We start from the raw sequence: 14,342 nt of genomic DNA on the forward strand, positions 1-14,342 counted from the left end.
TGGACTAATAGAGAAAGTCCCACACACTGCTAGAAGGCCAAATATTTTTTCAGAGCTAGATGCAGAAAAAAATTATATTCAGTTTGCAACCTGATGGAGGTCAGTATAGATGGACTAATAGAGAAAGTCCCACACACTGCTAGAAGGCCAAATATTTTTTCAGAGCTAGATGCAGAAAAAAATTATATTCAGTTTGCAACCTGATGGAGGTCTGTATAGATGGATTAATAGAACAAGTCCCACACACAGCTAGAAGCCCAGTATTTTTTCAGAGCTAGATGCACAAAAAAATATATTCAGTTTGTAACCTGATGGAGGTCAGTATAGATGGACTAATAGAGAAAGTCCCACACACTGCTAGAAGGCCAAATATTTTTTCAGAGCTAGATGCAGAAAAAAATTATATTCAGTTTGCAACCAGATGGAGGTCTGTATAGATGGATTAATAGAACAAGTCCCACACACAGCTAGAAGCCCAATATTTTTTCAGAGGTAGATGCAGAAAAAAATATATTCAGTTTGCAACCTGATGGAGGTCAGTATAGATGGACGAATACAACAAGTCCCACACACAGCTAGAAGCCCAATATTTTTTCAGATAGATGCAAAAAAAAATTATATTCAATTTGCAACCTGATGGAGGTCAGTATAGATGGAGTAATAGAACAAGTCCCACACACAGCTAGAAGCCCAAATATTTTTTCAGAGCTAGATGCAGATAAAAATTATTTTTAATTTGCAACCTGATGGAGGTCAGTATAGATGGAGTAATAGAGAAAGTCCCACACACTGCTAGAAGGCCAAATATTTTTTCAGAGCTAGATGCAAAAAAAAATTATATTCAGCTTGTAACCTGATGGAGGTCAGTATAGATGGACTAATAGAGAAACTCCCACACACTGCTAGAAGGCCAAATATTTTTTCAGAGCTAGATGCAGAAAAAAATTATATTCAGTTTGCAACCTGATGGAGGTCAGTTTAGATGGACTAATAGAGAAAGTCCCACACAGTGCTAGAAGGCCAAATATTTTTTCAGAGCTAGATGCAGAAAAAAATTATATTCAGTTTGCAACCTGATGGAGGTCTGTATAGATGGATTAATAGAACAGGTCCCACACACAGCTAGAAGCCCAATATTTTTTCAGAGGTAGATGCAGAAAAAAATATATTCAGTTTGCAACCTGATGGAGGTCAGTATAGATGGACTAATACAACAAGTCCCACACACAGCTAGAAGCCCAATATTTTTTCAGAACTAGATGCAGAAAAAAATTATATTCAATTTGCAACCTGATGGAGGTCAGTATAGATGGAGTAATAGAACAAGTCCGACACACAGCTAGAAGCCCAAATATTTTTTCAGAGCTAGATGAAGATAAAAATTATTTTTAATTTGCAACCTGATGGAGGTCAGTATAGATGGACTAATAGAGAAAGTCCCACACACTGCTAGAAGGCCAAATATTTTTTCTGAGCTAGATGCAGAAAAAAATTATATTCAATTTGCAACCTGATGGAGGTCAGTATAGATGGACTAATAGAGAAAGTCCCACACACTGCTAGAAGGCCAAATATTTTTTCAGAGCTAGATGCAGAAAAAAATTGTATTCAGTTTGCAACCTGTTGGAGGTCAGTATAGATGGACTAATAGAGAAAGTCCCACACACTGCTAGAAGGCCAAATATTTTTTCAGAGCTAGATGCAGAAAAAAATTATATTCAGTTTGCAACCTGATGGAGGTCTGTATAGATGGATTAATAGAAAAAGTCCCACACACAGCTAGAAGCCCAGTATTTTTTCAGAGCTAGATGCATAAAAAAATATATTCAGTTTGCAACCTGATGGAGGTCAGTATAGATGGACTAATAGAGAAAGTACCACACACAGCTAGAAGGCCAAATATTTTTTCAGAGCTAGATGCAGAAAAAAATTATATTCAGTTTGCAACCAGATGGAGGTCTGTATAGATGGATTAATAGAACAAGTCCCACACACTGCTAGAAGGCCAAATATTTTTTCAGAGCTAGATGCAGAAAAAAATTATATTCAGTTTGCAACCTGATGGAGGTCAGTATAGATGGATTAATAGAACAAGTCACACACACAGCTAGAAGCCCAATATTTTTTCAGAGCTAGATGCAGAAAAAAATATATTCAGTTTGCAACCTGATGGAGGTCAGTATAGATGGACTAATACAACAAGTCCCACACACAGCTAGAAGCCCAATATTTTTTCAGAGGTAGATGCAGATAAAAATTATTTTTAATTTGCAACCTGATGGAGGTCAGTATAGATGGACTAATAGAGAAAGTCCCACACACTGCTAGAAGGCCAAATATTTTTTCAGAGCTAGATGCAGAAAAAAATATATTCAAGTTGCAACCTGATGGAGGTCAGTATAGATGGACTAATACAACAAGTCCCACACACAGCTAGAAGCCCAATATTTTTTCAGAGCTAGATGCAGAAAAAAATTATATTCAATTTGCAACCTGATGGAGGTCAGTATAGATGGACTAATAGAACAAGTCCCACACACAGCTAGAAGCCCAAATATTTTTTCAGAGCTAGATGCAGATAAAAATTATTTTTAATTTGCAACCTGATGGAGGTCAGTATAGATGGACTAATAGAGAAAGTCCCACACACTGCTAGAAGGCCAAATATTTTTTCAGAGCTAGATGCAGAAAAAAATTATATTCAGTTTGCAACCTGATGGAGGTCAGTATAGATGGACTAATAGAGAAAGTCCCACACACTGCTAGAAGGCCAAATATTTTTTCAGAGCTAGATGCAGGAAAAAATTATATTCAGTTTGCAACCTGATGGAGGTCAGTATAGATGGATTAATAGAACAGGTCCCACACACAGCTAGAAGCCCAATATTTTTTCAGAGGTAGATGCAGAAAAAAATATATTCAGTTTGCAACCTGATGGAGGTCAGTATAGATGGACTAATACAACAAGTCCCACACAAAGCTAGAAGCCCAATATTTTTTCAGAGCTACATGCAGAAAAAAATTATATTCAATTTGCAACCTGATGGAGGTCAGTATAGATGGAGTAATAGAACAAGTCCGACACACAGCTAGAAGCCCAAATATTTTTTCAGAGCTAGATGAAGATAAAAATTATTTTTAATTTGCAACCTGATGGAGGTCAGTATAGATGGACTAATAGAGAAAGTCCCACACACTGCTAAAAGGCCAAATATTGTTTCAGAGCTAGATGCAGAAAAAAATTATATTCAGTTTGCAACCTGATGGAGGTCAGTATAGATGGACTAATAGAGAAAGTCCCACACACTGCTAGAAGGCCAAATATTTTTTCAGAGCTAGATGCAGAAAAAAATTATATTCAGTTTGCAACCTGTTGGAGGTCAGTATAGATGGACTAATAGAGAAAGTCCCACACACTGCTAGAAGGCCAAATATTTTTTCAGAGCTAGATGCAGAAAAAGATTATATTCAGTTTCCAACCTGATGGAGGTCTGTATAGATGGATTAATAGAACAAGTCCCACACACAGCTAGAAGCCCAGTATTTTTTCAGAGCTAGATGCAGAAAAAAATATATTCAGTTTGCAACCTGATGGAGGTCAGTATAGATGGACTAATAGAGAAAGTCCCACACACAGCTAGAAGGCCAAATATTTTTTCAGAGCTAGATGCAGAAAAAAATTATATTCAGTTTGCAACCAGATGGAGGTCTGTATAGATGGATTAATAGAACAAGTCCCACACACAGCTAGAAGGCCAAATATTTTTTCAGAGCTAGATGCAGAAAAAAATTATATTCAGTTTGCAACCAGATGGAGGTCTGTATAGATGGATTAATAGAACAAGTCCCACACACTGCTAGAAGGCCAAATATTGTTTCAGAGCTAGATGCAGAAAAAAATTATATTCAGTTTGCAACCTGATGGAGGTCAGTATAGATGGACTAATAGAGAAAGTCCCACACACTGCTAGAAGGCCAAATATTTTTTCAGAGCTAGATGCAGAAAAAAATTATATTCAGTTTGCAACCTGTTGGAGGTCAGTATAGATGGACTAATAGAGAAAGTCCCACACACTGCTAGAAGGCCAAATATTTTTTCAGAGCTAGATGCAGAAAAAAATTATATTCAGTTTCCAACCTGATGGAGGTCTGTATAGATGGATTAATAGGACAAGTCCCACACACAGCTAGAAGCCCAGTATTTTTTCAGAGCTAGATGCAGAAAAAAATATATTCAGTTTGCAACCTGATGGAGGTCAGTATAGATGGACTAATAGAGAAAGTCCCACACACAGCTAGAAGGCCAAATATTTTTTCAGAGCTAGATGCAGAAAAAAATTATATTCAGTTTGCAACCAGATGGAGGTCTGTATAGATGGATTAATAGAACAAGTCCCACACACTGCTAGAAGGCCAAATATTTTTTCAGAGCTAGATGCAGAAAAAAATTATATTCAGTTTGCAACCTGATGGAGGTCAGTATAGATGGACTAATAGAGAAAGTCCCACACACTGCTAGAAGGCCAAATATTTTTTCAGAGCTAGATGCAGAAAAAAATTATATTCAGTTTGCAACCTGATGGAGGTCAGTATAGATGGATTAATAGAACAAGTCACACACACAGCTAGAAGCCCAATATTTTTTCAGAGCTAGATGCAGAAAAAAATATATTCAGTTTGCAACCTGATGGAGGTCAGTATAGATGGACTAATACAACAAGTCCCACACACAGCTAGAAGCCCAATATTTTTTCAGAGCTAGATGCATAAAAAAATTATATTCAATTTGCAACCTGATGGAGGTCAGTATAGATGGAGTAATAGAACAAGTCCCACACACAGCTAGAAGCCCAAATATTTTTTTCAGAGCTAGATGCAGATAAAAATTATTTTTAATTTGCAACCTGATGGAGGTCAGTATAGATGGACTAATAGAGAAAGTCCCACACACTGCTAGAAGGCCAAATATTTTTTCAGAGCTAGATGCAGAAAAAAATTATATTCAGTTTGCAACCTGATGGAGGTCTGTATAGATGGATTAATAGAACAAGTCCCACACACAGCTAGAAGCCCAATATTTTTTCAGAGGTAGATGCAGAAAAAAATATATTCAGTTTGCAACCTGATGGAGGTCAGTATAGATGGACTAATACAACAAGTCCCACACACAGCTAGAAGCCCAATATTTTTTCAGAGCTAGATGCAGAAAAAAATTATATTCAATTTGCAACCTGATGGAGGTCAGTATAGATGGACTAATAGAACAAGTCCCACACACAGCTAGAAGCCCAAATATTTTTTCAGAGCTAGATGCAGATAAAAATTATTTTTAATTTGCAACCTGATGGAGGTCAGTATAGATGGACTAATAGAGAAAGTCCCATACACTGCTAGAAGGCCAAATATTTTTTCCGAGCTAGATGCAGAAAAAAATTATATTCAGTTTGCAACCTGATGGAGGTCAGTATAGATGGACTAATAGAGAAAGTCCCACACACTGCTAGAAGGCCAAATATTTTTTCAGAGCTAGATGCAGGAAAAAATTATATTCCGTTTGCAACCTGATGGAGGTCAGTATAGATGGACTAATAGAGAAAGTCCCACACACTGCTAGAAGGCCAAATATTTTTTCAGAGCTAGATGCAGAAAAAAATTATATTCAGTTTGCAACCTGATGGAGGTCAGTATAGATGGACTAATAGAGAAAGTCCCACACACTGCTAGAAGGCCAAATATTTTTTCAGAGCTAGATGCAGAAAAAAATTATATTCAGTTTGCAACCTGATGGAGGTCTGTATAGATGGATTAATAGAACAAGTCCCACACACAGCTAGAAGCCCAGTATTTTTTCAGAGCTAGATGCACAAAAAAATATATTCAGTTTGTAACCTGATGGAGGTCAGTATAGATGGACTAATAGAGAAAGTCCCACACACTGCTAGAAGGCCAAATATTTTTTCAGAGCTAGATGCAGAAAAAAATTATATTCAGTTTGCAACCAGATGGAGGTCTGTATAGATGGATTAATAGAACAAGTCCCACACACAGCTAGAAGCCCAGTATTTTTTCAGAGGTAGATGCAGAAAAAAATATATTCAGTTTGCAACCTGATGGAGGTCAGTATAGATGGACGAATACAACAAGTCCCACACACAGCTAGAAGCCCAATATTTTTTCAGAGCTAGATGCAAAAAAAAATTATATTCAATTTGCAACCTGATGGAGGTCAGTATAGATGGAGTAATAGAACAAGTCCAACACACAGCTAGAAGCCCAAATATTTTTTCAGAGCTAGATGCAGATAAAAATTATTTTTAATTTGCAACCTGATGGAGGTCAGTATAGATGGAGTAATAGAGAAAGTCCCACACACTGCTAGAAGGCCAAATATTTTTTCAGAGCTAGATGCAAAAAAAAATTATATTCAGCTTGTAACCTGATGGAGGTCAGTATAGATGGAGTAATAGAACAAGTCCCACACACAGCTAGAAGCCCAAATATTTTTTTCAGAGCTAGATGCAGATAAAAATTATTTTTAATTTGCAACCTGATGGAGGTCAGTATAGATGGACTAATAGAGAAAGTCCCACACACTGCTAGAAGGCCAAATATTTTTTCAGGGCTAGATGCAGAAAAAATTTATATTCAGTTTGCAACCTGATGGAGGTCTGTATAGATGGATTAATAGAACAGGTCCCACACACAGCTAGAAGCCCAATATTTTTTCAGAGGTAGATGCACAAAAAAATATATTCAGTTTGCAACCTGATGGAGGTCAGTATAGATGGACTAATACAACAAGTCCCACACACAGCTAGAAGCCCAATATTTTTTCAGAGCTAGATGCAGAAAAAAATTATATTCAATTTGCAACCTGATGGAGGTCAGTATAGATGGAGTAATAGAACAAGTCCGACACACAGCTAGAAGCCCAAATATTTTTTCAGAGCTAGATGAAGATAAAAATTATTTTTAATTTGCAACCTGATGGAGGTCAGTATAGATGGACTAATAGAGAAAGTCCCACACACTGCTAGAAGGCCAAATATTTTTTCAGAGCTAGATGCAGAAAAAAATTATATTCAGTTTGCAACCTGATGGAGGTCAGTATAGATAGACTAATAGAGAAAGTCCCACACACTGCTAGAAGGCCAAATATTTTTTCAGAGCTAGATGCAGAAAAAAATTATATTCAGTTTGCAACCTGTTGGAGGTCAGTATAGATGGACTAATAGAGAAAGTCCCACACACTGCTAGAAGGCCAAATATTTTTTCAGAGCTAGATGCAGAAAAAAATTATATTCAGTTTGCAACCTGATGGAGGTCTGTATAGATGCATTAATAGAACAAGTCCCACACACAGCTAGAAGCCCAGTATTTTTTCAGAGCTAGATGCAGAAAAAAATATATTCAGTTTGCAACCTGATGGAGGTCAGTATAGATGGACTAAGAGAGAAAGTCCCACACACAGCTAGAAGGCCAAATATTTTTTCAGAGCTAGAAGCAGAAAAAAATTATATTCAGTTTGCAACCAGATGGAGGTCTGTATAGATGGATTAATAGAACAAGTCCCACACACTGCTAGAAGGCCAAATATTTTTTCAGAGCTAGATGCAGAAAAAAATTATATTCAGTTTGCAACCTGATGGAGGTCAGTATAGATGGACTAATAGAGAAAGTCCCACACACTGCTAGAAGGCCAAATATTTTTTCAGAGCTAGATGCAGAAAAAAATTATATTCAGTTTGCAACCTGATGGAGGTCAGTATAGATGGATTAATAGAACAAGTCACACACACAGCTAGAAGCCCAATATTTTTTCAGAGCTAGATGCAGAAAAAAATATATTCAGTTTGCAACCTGATGGAGGTCAGTATAGATGGACTAATACAACAAGTCCCACACACAGCTAGAATCCCAATATTTTTTCAGAGGTAGATGCAGATAAAAATTATTTTTAATTTGCAACCTGATGGAGGTCAGTATAGATGGACTAATAGAGAAAGTCCCACACACTGCTAGAAGGCCAAATATTTTTTCAGAGCTAGATGCAGAAAAAAATATATTCAGTTTGCAACCTGATGGAGGTCAGTATAGATGGACTAATACAACAAGTACCACACACAGCTAGAAGCCCAATATTTTTTCAGAGCTAGATGCATAAAAAAATTATATTCAATTTGCAACCTGATGGAGGTCAGTATAGATGGAGTAATAGAACAAGTCCCACACACAGCTAGAAGCCCAAATATTTTTTTCAGAGCTAGATGCAGATAAAAATTATTTTTAATTTGCAACCTGATGGAGGTCAGTATAGATGGACTAATAGAGAAAGTCCCACACACTGCTAGAAGGCCAAATATTTTTTCAGAGCTAGATGCAGAAAAAAATTATATTCAGTTTGCAACCTGATGGAGGTCTGTATAGATGGATTAATAGAACAAGTCCCACACACAGCTAGAAGGCCAATATTTTTTTAGAGGTAGATGCAGAAAAAAATATATTCAGTTTGCAACCTGATGGAGGTCAGTATAGATGGACTAATACAACAAGTCCCACACACAGCTAGAAGCCCAATATTTTTTCAGAGCTAGATGCAGAAAAAAATTATATTCAATTTGCAACCTGATGGAGGTCAGTATAGATGGACTAATAGAACAAGTCCCACACACAGCTAGAAGCCCAAATATTTTTTCAGAGCTAGATGCAGATAAAAATTATTTTTAATTTGCAACCTGATGGAGGTCAGTATAGATGGACTAATAGAGAAAGTCCCACACACTGCCAGAAGGCCAAATATTTTTTCAGAGCTAGATGCAGAAAAAAATTATATTCAGTTTGCAACCTGATGGAGGTCAGAATAGATGGACTAATAGAGAAAGTCCCACACACTGCTAGAAGGCCAAATATTTTTTCAGAGCTAGATGCAGAAAAAAATTATATTCAGTTTGCAACCTGATGGAGGTCAGTATAGATGGACTAATAGAGAAAGTCCCACACACTGCTAGAAGGCCAAATATTTTTTCAGAGCTAGATGCAGAAAAAAATTATATTCAGTTTGCAACCTGATGGAGGTCTGTATAGATGGATTAATAGAACAAGTCCCACACACAGCTAGAAGCCCAGTATTTTTTCAGAGCTAGATGCACAAAAAAATATATTCAGTTTGTAACCTGATGGAGGTCAGTATAGATGGACTAATAGAGAAAGTCCCACACACTGCTAGAAGGCCAAATATTTTTTCAGAGCTAGATGCAGAAAAAAATTATATTCAGTTTGCAACCAGATGGAGGTCTGTATAGATGGATTAATAGAACAAGTCCCACACACAGCTAGAAGCCCAATATTTTTTCAGAGGTAGATGCAGAAAAAAATATATTCAGTTTGCAACCTGATGGAGGTCAGTATAGATGGACGAATACAACAAGTCCCACACACAGCTAGAAGCCCAATATTTTTTCAGATAGATGCAAAAAAAAATTATATTCAATTTGCAACCTGATGGAGGTCAGTATAGATGGAGTAATAGAACAAGTCCCACACACAGCTAGAAGCCCAAATATTTTTTCAGAGCTAGATGCAGATAAAAATTATTTTTAATTTGCAACCTGATGGAGGTCAGTATAGATGGAGTAATAGAGAAAGTCCCACACACTGCTAGAAGGCCAAATATTTTTTCAGAGCTAGATGCAAAAAAAAATTATATTCAGCTTGTAACCTGATGGAGGTCAGTATAGATGGACTAATAGAGAAACTCCCACACACTGCTAGAAGGCCAAATATTTTTTCAGAGCTAGATGCAGAAAAAAATTATATTCAGTTTGCAACCAGATGGAGGTCTGTATAGATGGATTAATAGAACAAGTCCCACACACAGATAGAAGCCAAATATTTTTTCAGAGCTAGATGCAGAAAAAAATTATATTCAGTTTGCAACCTGATGGAGGTCTGTATAGATGGATTAATAGAACAAGTCCCACACACAGCCAGAAGCCCAATATTTTTTCAGAGGTAGATGCAGAAAAAAATATATTCAGTTTGCAACCTGATGGAGGTCAGTATAGATGGACTAATACAACAAGTCCCACACACAGCTAGAAGCCCAATATTTTTTCAGAGCTAGATGCAGAGAAAAATTATATTCAATTTGCAACCTGATGGAGGTCAGTATAGATGGAGTAATAGAACAAGTCCCACACACAGCTAGAAGCCCAAATATTTTTTCAGAGCTAGATGCAGATAAAAATTATATTCAGTTTGCAACCTGATGGAGGTCAGTATAGATGGACTAATAGAGAAAGCCCCACACACTGCTAGAAGGCCAAATAGTTTTTCAGAGCTAGATGCAGAAAAAAATTATATTCAGTTTACAACCTGATGGAGGTCAGTATAGATGGACTAATAGAGAAAGTCCCACACACTGCTAGAAGGCCAAATATTTTTTCAGAGCTAGATGCAGAAAAAAATTATATTCAGTTTGCAACCTGATGGAGGTCTGTATAGATGGATTAATAGAACAAGTCCCACACACAGCTAGAAGCCCAATATTTTTTCAGAGGTAGATGCAGAAAAAAATATATTCAGTTTGCAACCTGATGGAGGTCAGTATAGATGGACTAATACAACAAGTCCTACACACAGCTAGAAGCCCAATATTTTTTCAGAGCTAGATGCAGAAAAAAATTATATTCAATTTCCAACCTGATGGAGGTCAGTATAGATGGAGTAATAGAACAAGTCCCACACACAGCTAGAAGCCCAAATATTTTTTCAGAGCTAGATGCAGAAAAAAATTATATTCAGTTTGCAACCTGATGGAGGTCAGTATAGATGGACTAATAGAATGATGCTATGCCCAAAAGATTTTACTACACTAGGTGCAGTAAAAAAATTGGTATTCTATACACAGGTGGTATATCTTGCAACACAGATAGGCTACTCCACTGACTAACACACTCTGCAATAGGCCAAAAAGGATTAGCTTTGCTAGATTCAGCCAAATGCTGTGAAAAAAACTTGCACAGCACTGGCACAGACCTGCCTGGCAAAAACTGATAGGAACTGATGTAACCTAGTCCTGAAAAGGACTCCAATTAGAATTAGTCTTTACTCCCACAACCTATCTATTTAAGAGCACAGGCCTGCCTGATAAAAGTCGTAGGAAATGCTGTAACCTAGTCCTTAAAAGGACTGCAATCACAACTATTCCCTACTCCCAAGCTATCTGTAGATTTGTGCGAAAATTGGCTTGAAATTAACAAGGTATAGCGCACACAGCAACAGCGGTGCCGTCTAACACGCAGCTGCAGCAGTGAAAAAATGGTGGCGACGGGGAAAATGGCTTGGTCTTATAGGGCAAGGACATGTGACATACACTGCCAAGCAAGGGCATGTGTGAAAAAAAGCACTTCGCTCCGTGTGTGCGCTGCTGATAGGCTGACAGATTGCACCTCCCCACTGCAAATGCGGGAAAGAGAAAAAAAAATGGAGATCTTCATTGTTCCTGCAGAGATCCATCCCCTGCCCCTCCCCCCACCCCGCTGTACACTCAAACTGCGTATTAACATTAATTTTCATCATTACTGAGAAAAAATCCAGTTATGATTTTGGTGCACGAACAGTTATCGAACATAACCTCGAACAGCTGAATTTTTCTCAAATCGTTCGTGTTCGCCGAACGGCTCGAACACCGCCCAAAACAGCTCGAATTTGAGATTGGCGAACAGTTCGAGTAGAACAACGCTCATCTCTAATACTGACGTCCATCAGGTTGCAAATTGAATATAATTTTTTTCTGCATCTAGCTCTGAAAAAATATTGGGCTTCTAGCTGTGTGTGGGACTTGTTGTATTAGTCCATCTATACTGACCTCCATCAGGTTGCAAACTGAATATATTTTTTTCTGCATCTACCTCTGAAAAAATATTGGGCTTCTAGCTGTGTGTGGGACTTGTTCTATTAATCCATGTATACAGACCTCTATCAGGTTGCAAACTGAATATAATTTTTTTCTGCATCTAGCTCTGAAAAAATATTTGGCCTTCTAGCAGTGTGTGGGACTTTCTCTATTAGTCCATCTATACTGACCTCCATCAGGTTGCAAACTGAATATAATTTTTTTCTGCATCTAGCTCTGAAAAAATATTTGGCCTTCTAGCAGTGTGTGGGACTTTCTCTATTAGTCCATCTATACTGACCTCCATCAGGTTGCAAACTGTATATAATTTTTTTCTGCATCTAGCTGTGAAAAAATATTTTTGCTTCTAGCTGTGTGTGGGACTTGTTCTATTAGTCCATCTATACTGACCTCCATCAGGTTGCAAATTGAATATAATTTTTTTCTGCATCTAACCCAGCCAATAGTTTTGGCCTAATACCACAGTTTGGCCACTCAGCTCTGCTCTGTTCCCATCCATTGTTTTTTTGTGCAAACAACTCCAGAGTTGTGAATTAGTTAACCACCAAAATGAGTGGAAAAAGGCCTGCTGCTGGTGGAAAGGGGAATAGGCGTGTTGGGAAGGGGAAAAAAGGTTGTGTCCGTGGGGTAGGTGTTAAAGCAACAGTAACATCTGCAGAAGAAAGACCATCTTCCAGCCAAACTAAAATGTCTACTTCTTTTAGCGGACAATGTGATAAGATCCCTTTCTTATGGCCACGCCAATCGCTACAAATTCCAGATGAGGCACAAAAACAGCAGGTGCTTCAACGGATATCAAGTGCTCCTTTAAGTGGGCTCTCCTCCACATCAACTTCAACATCACAAATACTCCAGTCCTCACAGGTGTCACCCCAATCGCACTTGCTTCCTCACAGCTCCCAAATCTCCAGCTGCCCGTCTGAGTATGAGGTAGAACAGATTGTTGAGTCTGCAGAGCTGTTTACTCATACTATAGCCTGGGAATCAGAGGTCGACTCCAGCGCTTCTGTGAATCCAGACGAGGAAATGATCTGCACTGATGCCCAGAATCTTTATGAGTCGGATCCAGGACCAGACGCAGAACGTTCTGACCATAATGTAGACCCTCATTCCCAAACTGTAACTCCTGTTGGTGGAGACAATGAGGAAGACGATGATGAGAATCAAATACCTGATTGGAGCGACAACTTTAGTTTTTTGTCAGGGCAGGAACAGGTTGGCTCTGAGGACGACGGGTGTGATAACGCACAGGGTGATGATGATGAGGTTGGAGATCCCACTTACTGTCAACCCACAGTCAGCCAAGAGATGAGGTCAGCAGAGGAGGTGGAGGAAGATGCTAGTGACGACGAGGTCAGGTTGCGCCTTCCTGGACAGAGACGTAGTACTGGAAGCACGTCAACAACTGCATCCTCAAACACAACTCTGCCTCTCACCACAAGTCGTGGTGGCTCTTCAGGTCGCATGGGTGCTAAGCCTTGCATAGCCTGGGCATTTTTTCAGATCGATAAAGATGACCCAACTCGTGTTATCTGTAACATTTGTCAGCAAAAGCTAAGTAGAGGCCAAAAAATACATAGTTTGAGTACTTCATGCATGAACCGGCACATGGACATGAAGCATAAGTTGCAGTGGGAAGCTCAGTGTGCTACAATGCGGCCTAGCCGGCCGGGCCAACCACCGTCTGCCATATCTTGTGCATCCGCGGCCTCTTCATCCTCTGTGACTGGGGGGACAGCAGTCACACCTGTTTTGGGGCACAGACCTGCCACCTCTTTACCCGCAACAGCCAGCGTGATTGGCAGGTCATCACTTTCTTTGGAGGTGGTAACACCAGCTGGTGTTGAGCGCTGTCCGACATCGATAGCACCACCTTTGGATCAAGGCAACCTAACATGTCCGCCTGCATCTTCCTCACAGACTGGCAGTTTGCCGGGGACACCCTTATCAACCCCGTCTAAGCACAATAGCCAGCCCTCGGTCCCTCAGATGTGGACAAGTAAAAGACCATTTCCTCCTAGCCATGAGAAAGCTAAGAGGTTGAATTTCACCATCTGCAAGCTCTTGGCTACAGAAATGCTGCCTTTCCGCCTGGTGGACACAGAGGATTTTCGAGACCTTATGTCCGTCGCAGTGCCCCAGTACCAGATGCCCAGTCGGCACTACTTCTCAAAGAAAGTTGTGCCTGCGCTCCACCAGCATGTCGCACACAACATCACCGCTTCTTTGAGAAACTCTGTGTGTGACAGGGTGCATTTCACCACAGACACTTGGACGAGTAGGCATGGACAGGGGCGTTACATGTCGCTGACTGGGCACTGGGTAACTATGGTGACAACAGGACAAGGGGCTGCTGTCCAAGTCTTGCCGTCCCCACGAGTTGTGCGTCAATCCTCTTTATGTCAAAGTTCATCCTCTGCTTCTG

Source organism: Phyllobates terribilis, unplaced genomic scaffold (genome assembly GCF_046119375.1).
Source record: "Phyllobates terribilis strain yellow unplaced genomic scaffold, ASM4611937v1 Scaffold_2__4_contigs__length_985480577, whole genome shotgun sequence".
Classification (NCBI taxonomy): domain Eukaryota; kingdom Metazoa; phylum Chordata; class Amphibia; order Anura; family Dendrobatidae; genus Phyllobates; species Phyllobates terribilis.